Source organism: Zingiber officinale, chromosome 5A (assembly GCF_018446385.1).
Source record: "Zingiber officinale cultivar Zhangliang chromosome 5A, Zo_v1.1, whole genome shotgun sequence".
Taxonomy (NCBI): Eukaryota; Viridiplantae; Streptophyta; class Magnoliopsida; order Zingiberales; family Zingiberaceae; genus Zingiber; species Zingiber officinale.
Genome location: NC_055994.1, coordinates 107,330,430 through 107,345,167, shown reverse-complemented (window position 1 = coordinate 107,345,167; position 14,738 = coordinate 107,330,430). Strand labels below are relative to the sequence as shown.

The 14,738-nt window shown below is 40.0% G+C and overlaps 1 long non-coding RNA gene across 1 annotated transcript; it reads left to right on the top strand.

Moving 5' to 3' along the window:
* Positions 1–7,274: 7,274 nt before the first annotated feature.
* Positions 7,275–8,591, top strand: LOC121983111. The gene is made up of 3 exons (XR_006112387.1): positions 7,275–7,820; positions 7,899–8,024; positions 8,531–8,591. It is a non-coding gene; the product is annotated as an uncharacterized LOC121983111 (long non-coding RNA).
* Positions 8,592–14,738: the final 6,147 nt, after the last annotated feature.

Sequence of the window (14,738 nt, the reverse complement as noted above, 5' to 3'; positions counted from 1 at the left end):
GACTCTCACAATATGTGACATTGTCCTTCTATCCTTGATATCTAGATTGATCTTATATGAGGCATAGACCGTGTCATCCTTCAATCAATCTAAGTGTCTTGAACTCCAAGTAGACTCACTATAATCAAATAAGCACAATATCACATATTGCCTTATTTGGGCATGACCATGCACTTAGTGATCTCACTCTATCAAGACTATGATATCACTCCTGTAATATAGGAGGGATAGATCCCATCTACATCACTCACATCCCTCCGCATAATTTGTTACATACCCAGTAATCGCCTTTATAGTCCACCCAGTTACGGGTGGCGTTTGACGAAACCAAAGTACATAACTCCTTATGTAGGGAACCATGGTGACTTCAGGTCTAAGGACTAAAGTCATACTAATAGTCACTTGAGAAAGTATATGACACTCATATAACGATCCATGATACTTTCTCATGGCGGGTCATTCAGTATACATTCTCCAATGTATACCCATGTGTCAACTTGATATCTCATATCCATGACTTGTGAGATCAAGTCATCATGTTGACCTACATGCTAGTCTCAATGCATTAACATTGTCCTTCTATGTTAATACTTGACTAGGAATAATTAAGTGTAGTGTTCTCTATATCATCTCACTATCGATTTAACTAATCGATTGATATAGATATGAACCTACTACCCTATGACATTATTATACTTATTTATATAGCACAAATACACACAAGTATAATAATCACAATGCCTTTATTTATATATCAGAAATATATGTACAAGAATATGATACAAAGAGTCCAAAAAGTAACCATCACATGATTGGCTCTAGGGCTCTCACTAACAATCTCCCACTAGCACTAGTGCCAATCGTAGTATCTAATACCCAATGACCTAGTGTGACCATCATGCTTAATCTGGCAAAGCCTTGGTCAAGGGATCTGCGACGTTAGCCTCTGTGGGCTCTGCAAATCTTCACATCTCCTCGATCGATGATCTCGAATGAGATGGAAGCGCAGTAGTATATGCTTTGTCCACTGGTGTGAGCGAGGTTCCTTAGCTGCGCAATAGCTCCATTGTTGTCGCATGAGAGCTCTACGGGATCAGATATGCTAGGAACCACCCCAAGCTCGAAATGAACTTGCGGATCCAAAGCGCCTCCTTTGCTGCCTCCGAAATATACTCAACCTCCGTTGTAGAATCTGCAATCGTGTCACCTTGAACTCTTCCACTCACGGCCCACCATTCAAGCGTAACACGAACCACGATCGCGATCTGTAATCATCACGGTCGGTTTGGAAGCTAGCATCAGTGTAACCCTTTACAACTAGATGCTCATCACCTCCAAATATCAAGAAATAATCCTTAGTCCTTCTCAAGTACTTAAGGATATTCTTGACCGCAATCCAGTGATGCTCACCTGGATCTGACTGGTATCTGCTCGTCATGCTCAAAGCATACGAGACATCAGGACGAGTACATAACATGGCGTACATGATAGATCCTATGGCCGAGGCATGGGGGATCTTATCCATGCGGTCCCTCTCCTCTCTAGAAGAGGGACTTTGAGTCTTCGAAAGACTCACACCATGTGACATCGGCAGATTTCCCTTCTTGGAATTCTGCATGGCAAACCGAAGTAATACCGTGTCAATGTATGTATTCTGACTTAGGCCAAGCAATCTCTTAGATCTATCTCTATAGATCTTAATGCCTAGAATGCAGGCTGCTTCACCTAAGTCCTTCATTGAGAAACAATTCCCTAGCCAAGTCTTCATAGACTGTAGCGAGGAAATGTCGTTCCCAATGAGAAGTATGTCATCCACATACAATACGAGGAAGACAACTGTGCTCCCACTAACCCTCTTGTAGACACAGGGTTCATCTTCGTTCTTGATGAAACCAAACTGTTTGATTGCATCATCGAATCGAAGATTCCAGCTCCGAGAGGCTTGCTTCAGACCATAAATGGCCCTATGCAGCTTGCATACTCTGCTAGTATGCTGTGGATCTACAAAACCCTCAGGTTGTGTCATGTACACATCCTCGAGGAGGTTTCTATTCAGAAACGCTGTCTTGACATCCATCTGCCAGATCTCATAATCATAGTAGGCTGCAATAGCAAGCATAATCCGAATAGACTTAAACATCGCTACTGGAGAGAAGGTTTCATCATAGTCAATACGATGAATCTGCTTGAAACCTTTAGCTACCAGTCTACCTTTATAGGTATGAGTAAGTCCGTCCATGTTAGTCTTTCTCTTAAAGACCCACTTACACCCAATAGGTTTGACCCCTTCAGGTGGATCAACCAAAGTCCATACTTGGTTGGTGTACATGGATTCCATCTCGGATCTCATGGCCTCTAGCCATTTCTCAGAATCTGGGCTCATCACAGCTTCCTGATAGGAGGTAGGCTCATTCTCAATGAGCATAGCATCATCATGGTCAGACAAGAGAAATGAATATCTCTCAGGCTGACGACGTACCCTATCAGACCTGCGAAGAGGTAGGCCTACTTGAACTGGTTGTTGTTCCTCAACTCCTTGTGGAACAACATCATCCACAACACTTTGTGGTTCCAGTTCAGTATCCATCAATGGCTCAGTGTTTTGGTCGTTGTCTTGAACTTCTTCAAGATTGAACGTACTCCCACTAGTTTTTCTAGAAACAAAGTCCCTTTCTAGAAATACTCTAGTCTTAGCCACAACTACATTGTGTTGACTGGGAATGTAGAAGTAATATCCCTTCGTTTCCTTGGGATATCCTATAAAATAGCACTTATCGGATTTGGGTCCCAGCTTGTCCGAGACTTGACTTCGAACGTAAGCCTTACAACGCCAAATCCTCATAAAAGACACCTGGGCATCTCTCCCAGTCCATATCCTATATGGTGTCTTTATCATAGCCTTGGATGGAACACAATTAAGTATGAAGGCTGCTGTGTGAGAGATATAAGAAGATCTGTGTGACTCATCATAGACCGTACCATATCAATAGTGTACGATTCCTTCTTTCGGATACACCATTCCACTGTGGTGTTCCAGGAGGAGTGAGTTGGGATAGAATCCCACACTCAGCTAGATAGTCACTAAACTCATGGCTAAGGTATTCTCCACCTCGATCTGATCGAAGTATCTTAATATTCTTGCCAAGATGGTTTTGTACTTCATTCTTGAATGCTTTGAACATTTCAAAGGATTATGACTTATGTGTCATCAAATACACATAACCATATCTACTGAAGTCATCAGTAAAGGTAATGAAATACCTATAACCACCTCTGGCTGCGACATTGAAAGGGCCACATACATCACTATGTATGAGTCCTAGAAAGTCTGTCGCTCTCTCGCTATGTCCATTAAAGGGAGTCTTGGTCATCTTGCCTAGAAGGCATGACTCACATGTCTCATATGATTCAAAATCAAATGAGTCCAGCAAACCATCCTTATGGAGCTGGGACAAGCGACTCTCGTTTATGTGGCCTAGGCGGCAATGCCAGAGATAGGTTGGGTTCAACTCATTTGATCTCAACCTCTTGGTACTCACGTTATAGATAGGGCTCTCTAAATCTAGAATATAGAGGCCATTCATCAGATGTGCACTACAATAGAACATATCTTTCAAATAAACAGAACAACATTTGTCCTTTATTATGAATGAAAAACCTTTATTATCTAAACAGGAAACTGAAATAATATTCTTTGTTAGTGCAGGGACATAACAACAATTATCTAGTTCCAATACAAGCCCAGCGGGCAGAGATAGAAAATATGTTCCTACAGCAACAGCAACAGCAACAACCCTTGCTCCATTGCCTACTCGTAGGTCCACCTCGCCCTTTGCCAATGCCCTGCTACTTGGCACATTAGTACAAATGTGAGATGCACATCCAGTATCTAATACCCATGATGTAGAAATAGAAAGGTTGACTTCTATAACATTTATACCTGAAGTAGAAGCCTCGCTTCTTTTCTTCTTAAGATCCTCCAGGTAGATCTTGCAGTTCCTCTTCCAGTGCCCTGTCTGACCACAGTGGAAGCAGGTAGCATCCTTTTGCACCCCGCCCTTGGGTTTGAGTGCTGAAGAGCTGGCTTTGCCCTTGGTCTGGGTCTTACCCTTACCCTTGGGCTTCCACTTGCCCTTACCCTTGCCCTTTTGTACCATCAGGACGGTACTGGTCTTGGTAGTGGTGAGATTGGGCTCAGCAGTTCTCAACATGTTGAGCATCTCGGGCAGTGGTTTGTCTAATTCGTTCATGTTATAGTTCATGACGAATTGACGGTAACTTACCGGCAACGATTGCAGGATCAAGTCAGTGGCCAGCTCTTGGCCCAATGGGAACCCCAACCTCTCTAGGTTCTCGACGTACCCAATCATCTTGAGTACGTGAGTTCCTACAGGGGTTCCCTCTTTCATCTTACATGAAAAGAGGGCCTGAGTCACTTCAAACCTCTCATGCCTGGCTTGCCCTTGATATAATTGCTTAAGATGGCCAATCATATCAAAGGCATTCATGTTCTCGTGTTGCTTCTGAAGCTCAGAGGACATGCAGCATAGCATTAGGCACGACACGTCTAACGCATCGTCTTGATGCTTCTGATGAGCATCCTTAATGCTACGAGCGGCAGAGGTTGGTGGTGCTTCAGGAACTGCTTGCTCCAGAACGTACAGCTTACGTTTCTGCATGAGGACTATCCTCAGGTTCCTGTACCAGTCCAGGAAGTTAGCTCCTGTGAGCTTGTCCTTCTCAAGGACAGATCGTAGGGAGAGAGTGTTCGCGTTTGGTGACATGGCAATCTACAACATATTAAACATGCAGAGAATCAATATCATATTCTATCATCTAATTAGGCCTTTAATTAAATGATGCTCCCACTGAATTTTGTGGGACAAGATCCACATCATACTACATCTTGAGTCAGCTTTGGCTGAATCGCCCAAGACCTAGTATGATCGGTAGGTAGCTAATTACCAATTACATCTCCATGCAACTCTTGTTTATAGGATCAAGATTTAACTTTTACAAATAATCTTGAGTTAGCTTTGGCTAAATCGCCCAAGATTATTTATAAACGTGATCTTGTCCTACCTTTCCAACTATTGGAATACGCCTATAGCTTCACTCGATCCAATTGAGCTTTGCTAGCTACTCAATCTAATTGAGCTCAATCTAACCCGAGCGTGATAGGCGGGACCAAGGTTGTCCCTCTGCATCCTACCAAGATTAAATGCGTTGCTCTGCTTTGGCAGATACGACAATCGCATATGATCGAGGTAGTGATGGGTATCATGGCCCGGTAGGCGTTTACGAGTTGATTTCGATTTAGATCTAATCTAATCGACGATGTGCATCATATTTAGGCGTAAATTAAATCTAATTTAAATCCTAAATGTGTATTGTGCACATCAAGATGTGGTTCCCACATCACATGTGCATCACATACACTCATGCATATTCTATTCTACACAAACATGCATCACATACACATAAGCAAAAATAAAATATATACATTTAAATTATGTGATTGGTCATGGCCCTACTAGGATCCTCTCTAGCCAAAGAGAAGATCCAACTATAGTTCATTGACAGTTGGTCCATATAAATAAGGCTCTCTGTGACAGTACCAATTGTAGTAATTTGGCACAAAACCATTTCTGCATAAATGCATTTTTACAGTATCCTCATCACGAAAAGTTCTATTTTGACATTTTTTATAATTGTAGGGACATCGTAACTCGGCACCATTCATATATTCTGGATGACTTTTAGCAAAGTTCACGAACTGTTCAACTTCAGCAATAAAATCAGCACTGAGAAATCCATTTTCTAATCGATTGTACATCCAAGCTTTGTTCATATACATTGTTACCTAATAAAGCATTATGAGCTCAGTTTCATCTCATGATCTTCGTATCATATTACCAAAATTCTATGTTGTTGCATAAATGCTCATTAAATGAAATAACAATACATATAATGAAACTAAGTCTACTAAACAAAAGATAATACAAGTAAAACAAATCTAATTTATAGAACGTAAGCAGGGGCCCGCGGACAGCCGCGAGCAGGGCCCGCGGACAGCCTCGAGCAGGGCCCGCGGACAGCCGCGAGCAGGTCCCGCGGACAGCCACGAGCAGGTCCCGCGGACAGCCGCGAGCAGGGCCCGCGGACAGCCGCGAGCAGGGCCCGCGGACAGCCGTGAGCAGGGCCTGCGGACAGCCGCGAGCAGGGCCCGCGGACAGCCGCGAGCAGGGCCCGCAGACAACCGCGAGCAGGGAAATATAACAACAATAAATATGTTAAATACAACAAGAAATGTAACAAGAACAAGGAAATAAATACACCAATGAAGAATGTTTCTCTTGATCTCTTGTTGTTCTTGATTGCCTCTTGATGCTGGGAAAGTGCAACAACACTTATATCCAAACACTTGAAGAATTGGCGGAGAGGGGTGGAGAAGAAGAGCTAATGATTTGAATATTCAAACGACTTTGTATCCCACGGATTAGGGTTTCTAATCGATTGACCTTACCCCGAATTGATTGCCATGTCAGATCTAAGCAAATCTAGCTGTCTAAACCCTATAATTAATTACTTTTTTTTTTCTTCTTCTCTTAATCGATTAGCCAATCTATTATGAGGCTTCTTAATCGCTCACCCAATCGATTCAGAAGCCCACTGTTCACTTGTGAACTTCTCTCAATCAATCCCCTGATTGATTCATGTGGCTCAATTGATCACCTGATTGATTCAGAAGTCCACTGTTTATCACGAGTTTCTCCCAATCGATTGAGTACTTTCCCAATCGATTTAACATATTAAAACACTATGCTTCACAAAAAATACATTTCAATCAATTACCCAATCGATTAATGTGGGATGAATTGATTAGCCAATCGATTCAATGCTTCTCTATTCTCATGAAAAAACCTCAATTGATCAGGCAATTGATTGACTTCTAATTGCATCGATTACCATGACTAATTCACCATGCCTCATCGCTAAAGCACTCCTAATTGATTCACTGATCGATTGAACTTGGGCCAATCAATTACCCAATCAATTGCTCCAACCCTACCTCTGTGAGATCTCGGAAAATTTAAATAAATAGGGTTATTTCAGAAATAGCCTTATAATATTTTTCCGGAATTTTTAGAAATTTTCTGGGAATTTTTCGGAGCTCGTACGACGAGTTTTGAGGGGATCAATTCCGGGTACAGATAAGGTCTATTTGGGATACCCATTTAAGAGAGGAAATGTTTTTATTATATAATCCCTTTTCTTTTATTTCCTTCTCCCCCGAAAACGCCGACCCGACCATTTCTTCCTCCCCTTCCTCGATTTTTCCCCTTTGCTCGACACGTTCTGCTCCTGACGATCGGCGACCCGTCACTCTGCTCATCGCCGCCGGCACAGATCGGTCTTGGAGTGAGGAGAAGGGAAGCTTGTTGAGTCTCCGGTCTCCTTCATTCTCCGATTTCTTCCTTCTCGGTCGATTCTGCCGAGCCCTAGTTTCTGTTCCGACGCGATTGGATTGAGTTCAGATCTAGCCGACATCTTTCGTCTCCGGGCTGCAGACGCCGCATCACGTCTCCTCGCGACCTCGCCTCACTGCGATCACCCGATCGCCGGCGCAGATTGGGGTCCGAAGCACAGAGGCGAGGAGCTAGCTTCCTAGATCTTGCGACGTCTAGAGTGCGATCTGACGACAGGGCCGATCCTTCTCCTTCCCTTGATGCTCTCCATCACTGTGCCCTAGCGTAGTGTCCGATCCTTCTTTCTGTTCATCGACAAGAATTTAACCGTGCCTAATTGTAATCTTGAAGGTGAGGCATTGTATTCTGTAAATAGGCATTGTTTGATCCGTGATCTTCAATCTTGATCTCTGTTCTTGATTGGATCAGTGATCTTCCTGTTGATGATGTCTTAATCCGGTCCAGTGAGGAGGAATTCCAGTATCTTGCTGTGGCGTTCTTTGATCCAGTGATAATACCTTGTGTGGATCAACAGAAGGGAGAGCTAAGCGTGAGGTATGGTGTAATTTGATTGTTTTAGATGGATGATCATGTGTAGGGATTTTGATACATGATGTAAATGCATTGAATTAGGATTATGAGCAGGTTGTGGATGGATTATACTAGTTGTTGATTGTGTGTAGGTTTTTGATCTTGTTGTAGAATGGTTAATTTAGGTTTATGTGTTGAATTAGGGATAATTGGATTACATGATTATTAGATGGTTAGTGTATCATTAGTTGATACATGTTGTATTTAGTTGTTGTGTGTAGAATTGTTTAGTTTGAATTTATCTAATGGAATGATTAGGGATAAAGTAATTAACCCTAGTCAATCGTTGGATTTCTAATCTAATTGGTGATTAGGGATTAGGTAACTAATTCTAATTTACCATTAGATTTAATTATGTAGATTGAGGTTGTATGATTAGGGTTTTGCCCTAAGTTAGTTCTAGGGGTTTTATTTAGCTATTCATTTGATTTAGCTAAATAAAATATATATGTATTGTTTGTTTGACGCAGGACTCTGATTCGAGACGGGCGTCTCGACTTCGGACTTTGGATAGCTTGATTGTACCTTCTATTTGAGGCGGGTACCCTTTGACTTATCTTTTGATAATGTCTTATGATATGTGTAGTTTATATATACTTGCTAGTGATTGGTAGATTTAGCACTTCCCTGGTTATAGGTTATTCGATACTTGTAGACGGTTACTAGTGATTGGTAGTTCAACACTTCCCCTGGATTTAGGGTTAGTTGATACCTATCACATACTTCATCTGCTAGTTGCTTTACTTCAGGATTGGATATTTTATCTCTTGCCACGTGTATATATGTTCATAGAGGTGCATATCTATAGTGCTCTACTCTACTGGATTAGTTGCTTTACATGTGTGATACATGCTCTTGGATTCATGATACTTACATCGTTGTATATGTGATGTCTTTGGATTTATGCTGTTTATATCATGGTTACAGTTATATGTGTTTACCTTTTTGACACGCACATATATGGAGGAGGCGTTGTTCAGGTATGACATACTGTAGCATCATGCACCATCCTGCATGATTGCATGCTGGGCGATTGACGACTCCATTATTGTTGAGCTCGTCGGCCGGCTACATAGGCCTGCACACAACGTGTTTCACTGCATGGGTAGTGGCACAGCACTCAGGGTGTGTATGGCAGGTTGCTCGGTGGTGCACCGCTGGGGTGCTCATGGGTAGCACGATACAGCGGGGTTGCAGCCGGGATCCCTCCCCGTCATCGTGATGAGAGCATTGCGCTCCTCACTATGTTTGAGGTAGGAGGATAGGTGTACTCAACATCCCGTCCACTCGGTCACTCTTGAGGAGCAGTGACGAGCGCGGTGTCACACCCCTACCCACTCGGTCTCACCATTGTGTGTGAGATGGTCGACTGGCGGGTGACCATGTCATATCGCATCATACGCACGGATTGCACTCGTTATGATTGATGCATTTGGTGATTGCGTATACGATTGACATGGGATACATGCTTTCTCGACTATTTTTATCTCTGATGTGATCGGTTGCCCAAGCCTCGCAGTGAGCATTTATTTCGATTATGCATTTTTTATTATTCTTCAGAACATATGCTTCGTTACTCATTACCGCTTATTCAAATGCATGACACCGTTATATTGTTAGGAGATCTGATAGGTCCTATGGTTTAGAGAGTACCTTAGGATATTCTTGGTAGTTATATGTCATTGTATATATTTGATTACCGGTGAGTTCTTTGAACTCACCCGTTATTACTACTTTTCGGGTTGAGGCCGTCGAGAGATCCCAGTCGCTAGCCCCGTTATCGCGAGGATTTTCTTTGTCGGATTATATTTTGCTTTTGCATCTTATATACTTGTATTGTGGGTTTGTATTGTGGACTTCACATTGAACATTCGGGTTTGCTACTTTTGTTTTCCGCTGCGGTTGTATTTTCATTACTTCGTGGATTTGTTTTCTTCGTTGTAGTGGAGTAGGCTGTCTGCATATATCTTCGAGGTTCTATATCGTCTTTCCTTATTGAACTGCGTGGATTGATCATATATTATATCTGTGTGGAAGGTTGATATAAACTGCGTGGCTTGTTCTTTTGTATTGTATTATTCCGGCCGTGTGTGGCCGAGGTATGGAGATGTATGTATACTGAGCTTCATATTGTCCGCCGTGCAGGGGAGATGCTGCCGAAATTTCTTCGGACAGGGACTACCTGGGGCGTGACAACCTCACTTAGTTTGAGTCTAGGGTTCCCTTGCTCAACATTTCAATCAACCATGACTTGTTGGGGCTGTTGGAGCAGGTAGGCCGGTAAGAGGAGATGAATTGCCTACAAAATAAAGTTAACCCCTTCTTGTCCTTTGGACTTGATTAGTAATACAAAGAATAACAGTAATAAAACTGAACTAAATAACTAAAAAGAAAACAATAAAAAGGCTAAGAATTAACTTGGTTACAACTTAGATAGTTGTTAATTCAAGGCAGTGAAAGACACTAGAAAATCTCCTTCATTGCAGGAGAAGAAGCCTCTTACAAACGTTGATAGCTCAAGAAATAGACTAGGAAAGAGTAGAAGAGTTGTAGTTCAGGTTATATTCTCTTTCTTAGCTCTAGTGGTCTTTTTATAACCCTTGGAAAATTCTATCCGAGGCTGGAAGGCACTTTCAACGTGGCAAGTTTTATCCTTGCGAAGATAAGACTTTATTTTCACTAACAGTCACTGGAAGGCGCCTTCACATTGTTTATCGAAGCGCCTTCTAAGCCATGGAAGGCACCTTCCATATGGCAGATCAGCTCCTTTACTGATATCTTCGTGTGGGTGATGCTCTGGCTAACTGGAGTTGAGCTCACCCAAACTCAATTCCGACCTTCTCCTCTAGCAGCCTTCCTCCCTGGCTTCTCATCCCTCGGACCGCCATGTGCGTCCTTCTCGTCTGTCGGTGTATTCTTCTACAACATCTCGTTCTTCAGATGCACCGAGCCCATCAACTTCCTTCTCATGTCATCCTTCTTACTAGTCGCATCTTTCGCTCGACTTCTTGTGTTCCTAAGCTCTTGCACACTTAGACACGAGAATCAAATACACAAGACATACCTTAACTTGGTTGACCACATCAAAACTATCACGGGTACTTACAATATCTCATTTTTTGATGTATATCAACCCAAGTTAAGTTAGGGTTAAAAACATCGTAATGCAATAAATAAATACAAGGATAAAAATTACGAGAATTGAATTATCCTAATTCTCTCTTTAACTTTTACCTATTTCTTCCCCTTTGATCACATAAAAAATAAAAAAAGTAGTTAAAAAAATTGAAATAATTTTCTAGGGATACATAACAAAAATTATCAGTACGTTAATATTTTTTAAAAATAATTTTTTTATAAAAATATTCTATTTTTACTAATTAATCTCCTATTATGACAAAAATAGTGTTAAAAATTAATTATTGGTTTTGAAAAATCCTTAAAAGTTTTGTTAACCTCAACCAAACAATGTTAGATCAATATAAGAATTCACACAAAGAAATACTTTGTATTTGAAAGGAAATAAATTATTTCAAAATAGAATCTAATTTTTAAAAATAAATCTTAAAAAATAGTTTTTCAACTTTAAAAATTCTACTATTTTTCTTGGTTGGGTAAAATACATCGTTTGACGGTAAAATAAAATTTTTAAAATTTCTATTTTCTTAGATTTTTAATATTAATAATTATCTTTTCAAAAAATAATTTATAATAATTTAGATATTATTGAAATTTTTTTTAAAATATTTGTAATAATAGAGAATATCATGTTTCATCACAAGAAAATAAAAGTTATCAAAAAGACATCATAAAAATATTTTTAATTTTCATAGAGCCATTTTTATTAATAAATTCATAAAAAACAGCTTAATGGAAAAAAAATTAAAAAATGTTTTTTTAATAGATAATAATATGTCTTATCAAAAAAAATAAGATTTTTAAAATTTAAGTCTGTGAACTAATTTTAAATTTTAAAGTATGATTTTCGTTAATAATTTTATAAAAAAAATAACCCAATAGAAAAAAAATTGGAAAAAAATTGTGTGTAGATTAATTCATCAGATAACATAGGAAAAAAATTCAACTCGAAAAACAAAAAAATAGAAAAAATATTTTTCTAATTGAGACAATTCTATCCTAATAATAAAAAAAATTAGAATTTAATATAAAAAGATTTTAGAACTCAATATAGATTCTTATCTACTGGATTTATTAAAAATTTTGGTGGTACAAAATTCCTTGGGAGTTTAGGGATTTTCCTGATCTATCCTTAGTTATTTCTAATGTATCAATTAATTCTATTATAATTTCTAAATTTAAAATCGTTTGAACATGCATGGTCATTTTTCAATTATTTTATTTGTATTTTTAATTTTTAATTTTCTATTTTTTAAATTATCATACATTTCTAAGGGACATGAATTAGCTAAAGTCATTTTTATCTTAACATTTTCTTTTTCTACTTGTACTATATTCTTTGAAAGCATTTTAATAAAATTGAAAGACTTCTTGGGAGAGTGCGTGTACCTTACTTACCATGTGTTGTGATGCTCCCCATTCATGATAGCTTTCTTCTGAGGACTCTCCCCCTTTATCGATGCTCATTTCCGACCTGTTTTCCTCTTCTCTTTGATGGTTTGCCAATAGGACTAGTTCGATGTATTCTTCAACTTCGGATTCTAATGATGGCGTTTCATGCCATGTCACCTTCAGGGTTTTGAGCTTCAATTTTGTTGGTCTTTTGCTCTTGTTCTTCACTTTAGGACAGTCATCCTTGATGTGCCCTTATTCATTGCAGTTGTAACACTGGACCTTCCTTTTGTTCTGAGATTGTTTCTTAGCTTACGTCTTAAATTTATTAGAATTAATAAATTTATTGAATTTTCTTACCATCAGGGTCACTTCGTCTTCATCGATTAATGCTTTGGAGTCTAGATCTTCCTTCTTGGCTTTTAAGGTAAGATTATTATTCGATTTTTTTAGTTTCTTTAGGATCTGCACATCGAGTTTCTTGAAGTTCAAAAGTAGAAATCAGATTTTCTAGTGTACTTATCTCAAAGTTCTTAGAGATGTAATATGTATCTACTAAGAATGACCATTATGGAGTCCTCAGGAAGGCATTGAGCGCGTATCAGATTAAATCTCGGTTCGTTACCGATTCTCCAAGATTGTTCAGCTGAGTGATGAGTTCTTTAATCCGTGCTTGGAGTTGCGCTACCTTTTCTCCATTGTTCATCCGAAGGTTCATTAGATGGGTTTAGAGGATGTCCTGCCTTACTAACTTTACTTTCGAAGTACCTTCATGGAGTTCCAAGAATTTCTCCCATAGTTCTTTGGTGGAGTTATAGCTGCCGATTCGATTGACCTCCTGGAGCGGAGGAATGCTCAGCAGATGGATCTTTGCTTTACCGTTCATCACGAAGTCAGCTTGTTCTTTCTTTATCTATAAGTACTCTTCTTTTTCAGCTCCATGTTAGTGCTTGGGGCTACAAAATCATATTTCATAATTAAAAAAATTTCAAATTTCATTTTAAAAAAATACCTTCATTCGACGTTTCCATTGCACGAAGTCTTCTTCGAACTTCAGTGGATGAATGCTTGCACCGGTCATCGTTTCGTTGCTTCAGTGGCGGTCAATCCTTTTTGAAGCTTTCTGGCTCTGATACCACTTGTTGGAATAGGTAGGCCGACAAGAGAGGGTGAATTGCCTATAAAATAAAGTTAACCCCTTCTCATCCTTTGGACTTGATTAGTAGTACAAAAAATAATAGTAATAAAACTGAACTAAACAACTAAAAATAAAATAGTATGAAGGCTAAGAATTAACTTGGATACAACCTAGATGGTTGTTAATCCAAGACAATGAAAGACACTAGAAGATCTCCTTTGTTGCAAGCGGAGAAACCTCTTACAGATGTTGACAACTCAAGAAATAGATTAGAGAAGAGTACAAGAGTTGTAGTTCAAGTTATATTCTATTTCCTAGCTCCAGAGGTCATTTTATAGCCCCTAGAAAATTCTCTCCGAGACTGGAAGGCGTCTTCAATAAGCTGTAAGGCACCTCCAACGTGGCAAGTTTTAACCATGCGAAGATAAAATTTTATCTTCGCTAATGGTCACTGGAAGGCACCTTCAATGGCTTGGAAGACGCCTTCATACTGTTCATCGAAGGCACCTTCCAAGCGATAAAAGGTACCTTCTAAGCCATAGAAGGTGTCTTCCATAAGGCAGATCAGCTCCTTTGCATCACTCTTCATGTGGGTGATGCTCCGACTAAACCGGAGTTGAGCTCACCCGAACCCAACTCCAACCTTTTCCTCGAGCAACCTTCCTCCATGGCTTCTCCTCCCTAGGACCACCGCGCGTGTCCTTCTCATCCGTCGGTGTACTCTTCCACAGGATCTTGTCCTTCGGATGTACCGAGCCCGTTGATTCCTTTCCCGTGACATTCTTCTCGCTAGTTGCGTCTTCTACTTGACTTCTTGTGTTCCTAAGTTCTTGCACACTTAGACACAAGGATCAAATACATAGGACCTACCTTAACTTAGTTGACCACATCAAAACTACCATGGGGTACTTACAAGGGCGTCCTTAGAAAGTGTCCAATCAACCTTTTCACTTGCACTTCTGATCACCAAGTGCAGTCCTCCTTGATCCACTTAGATTTTTCATCTCGTC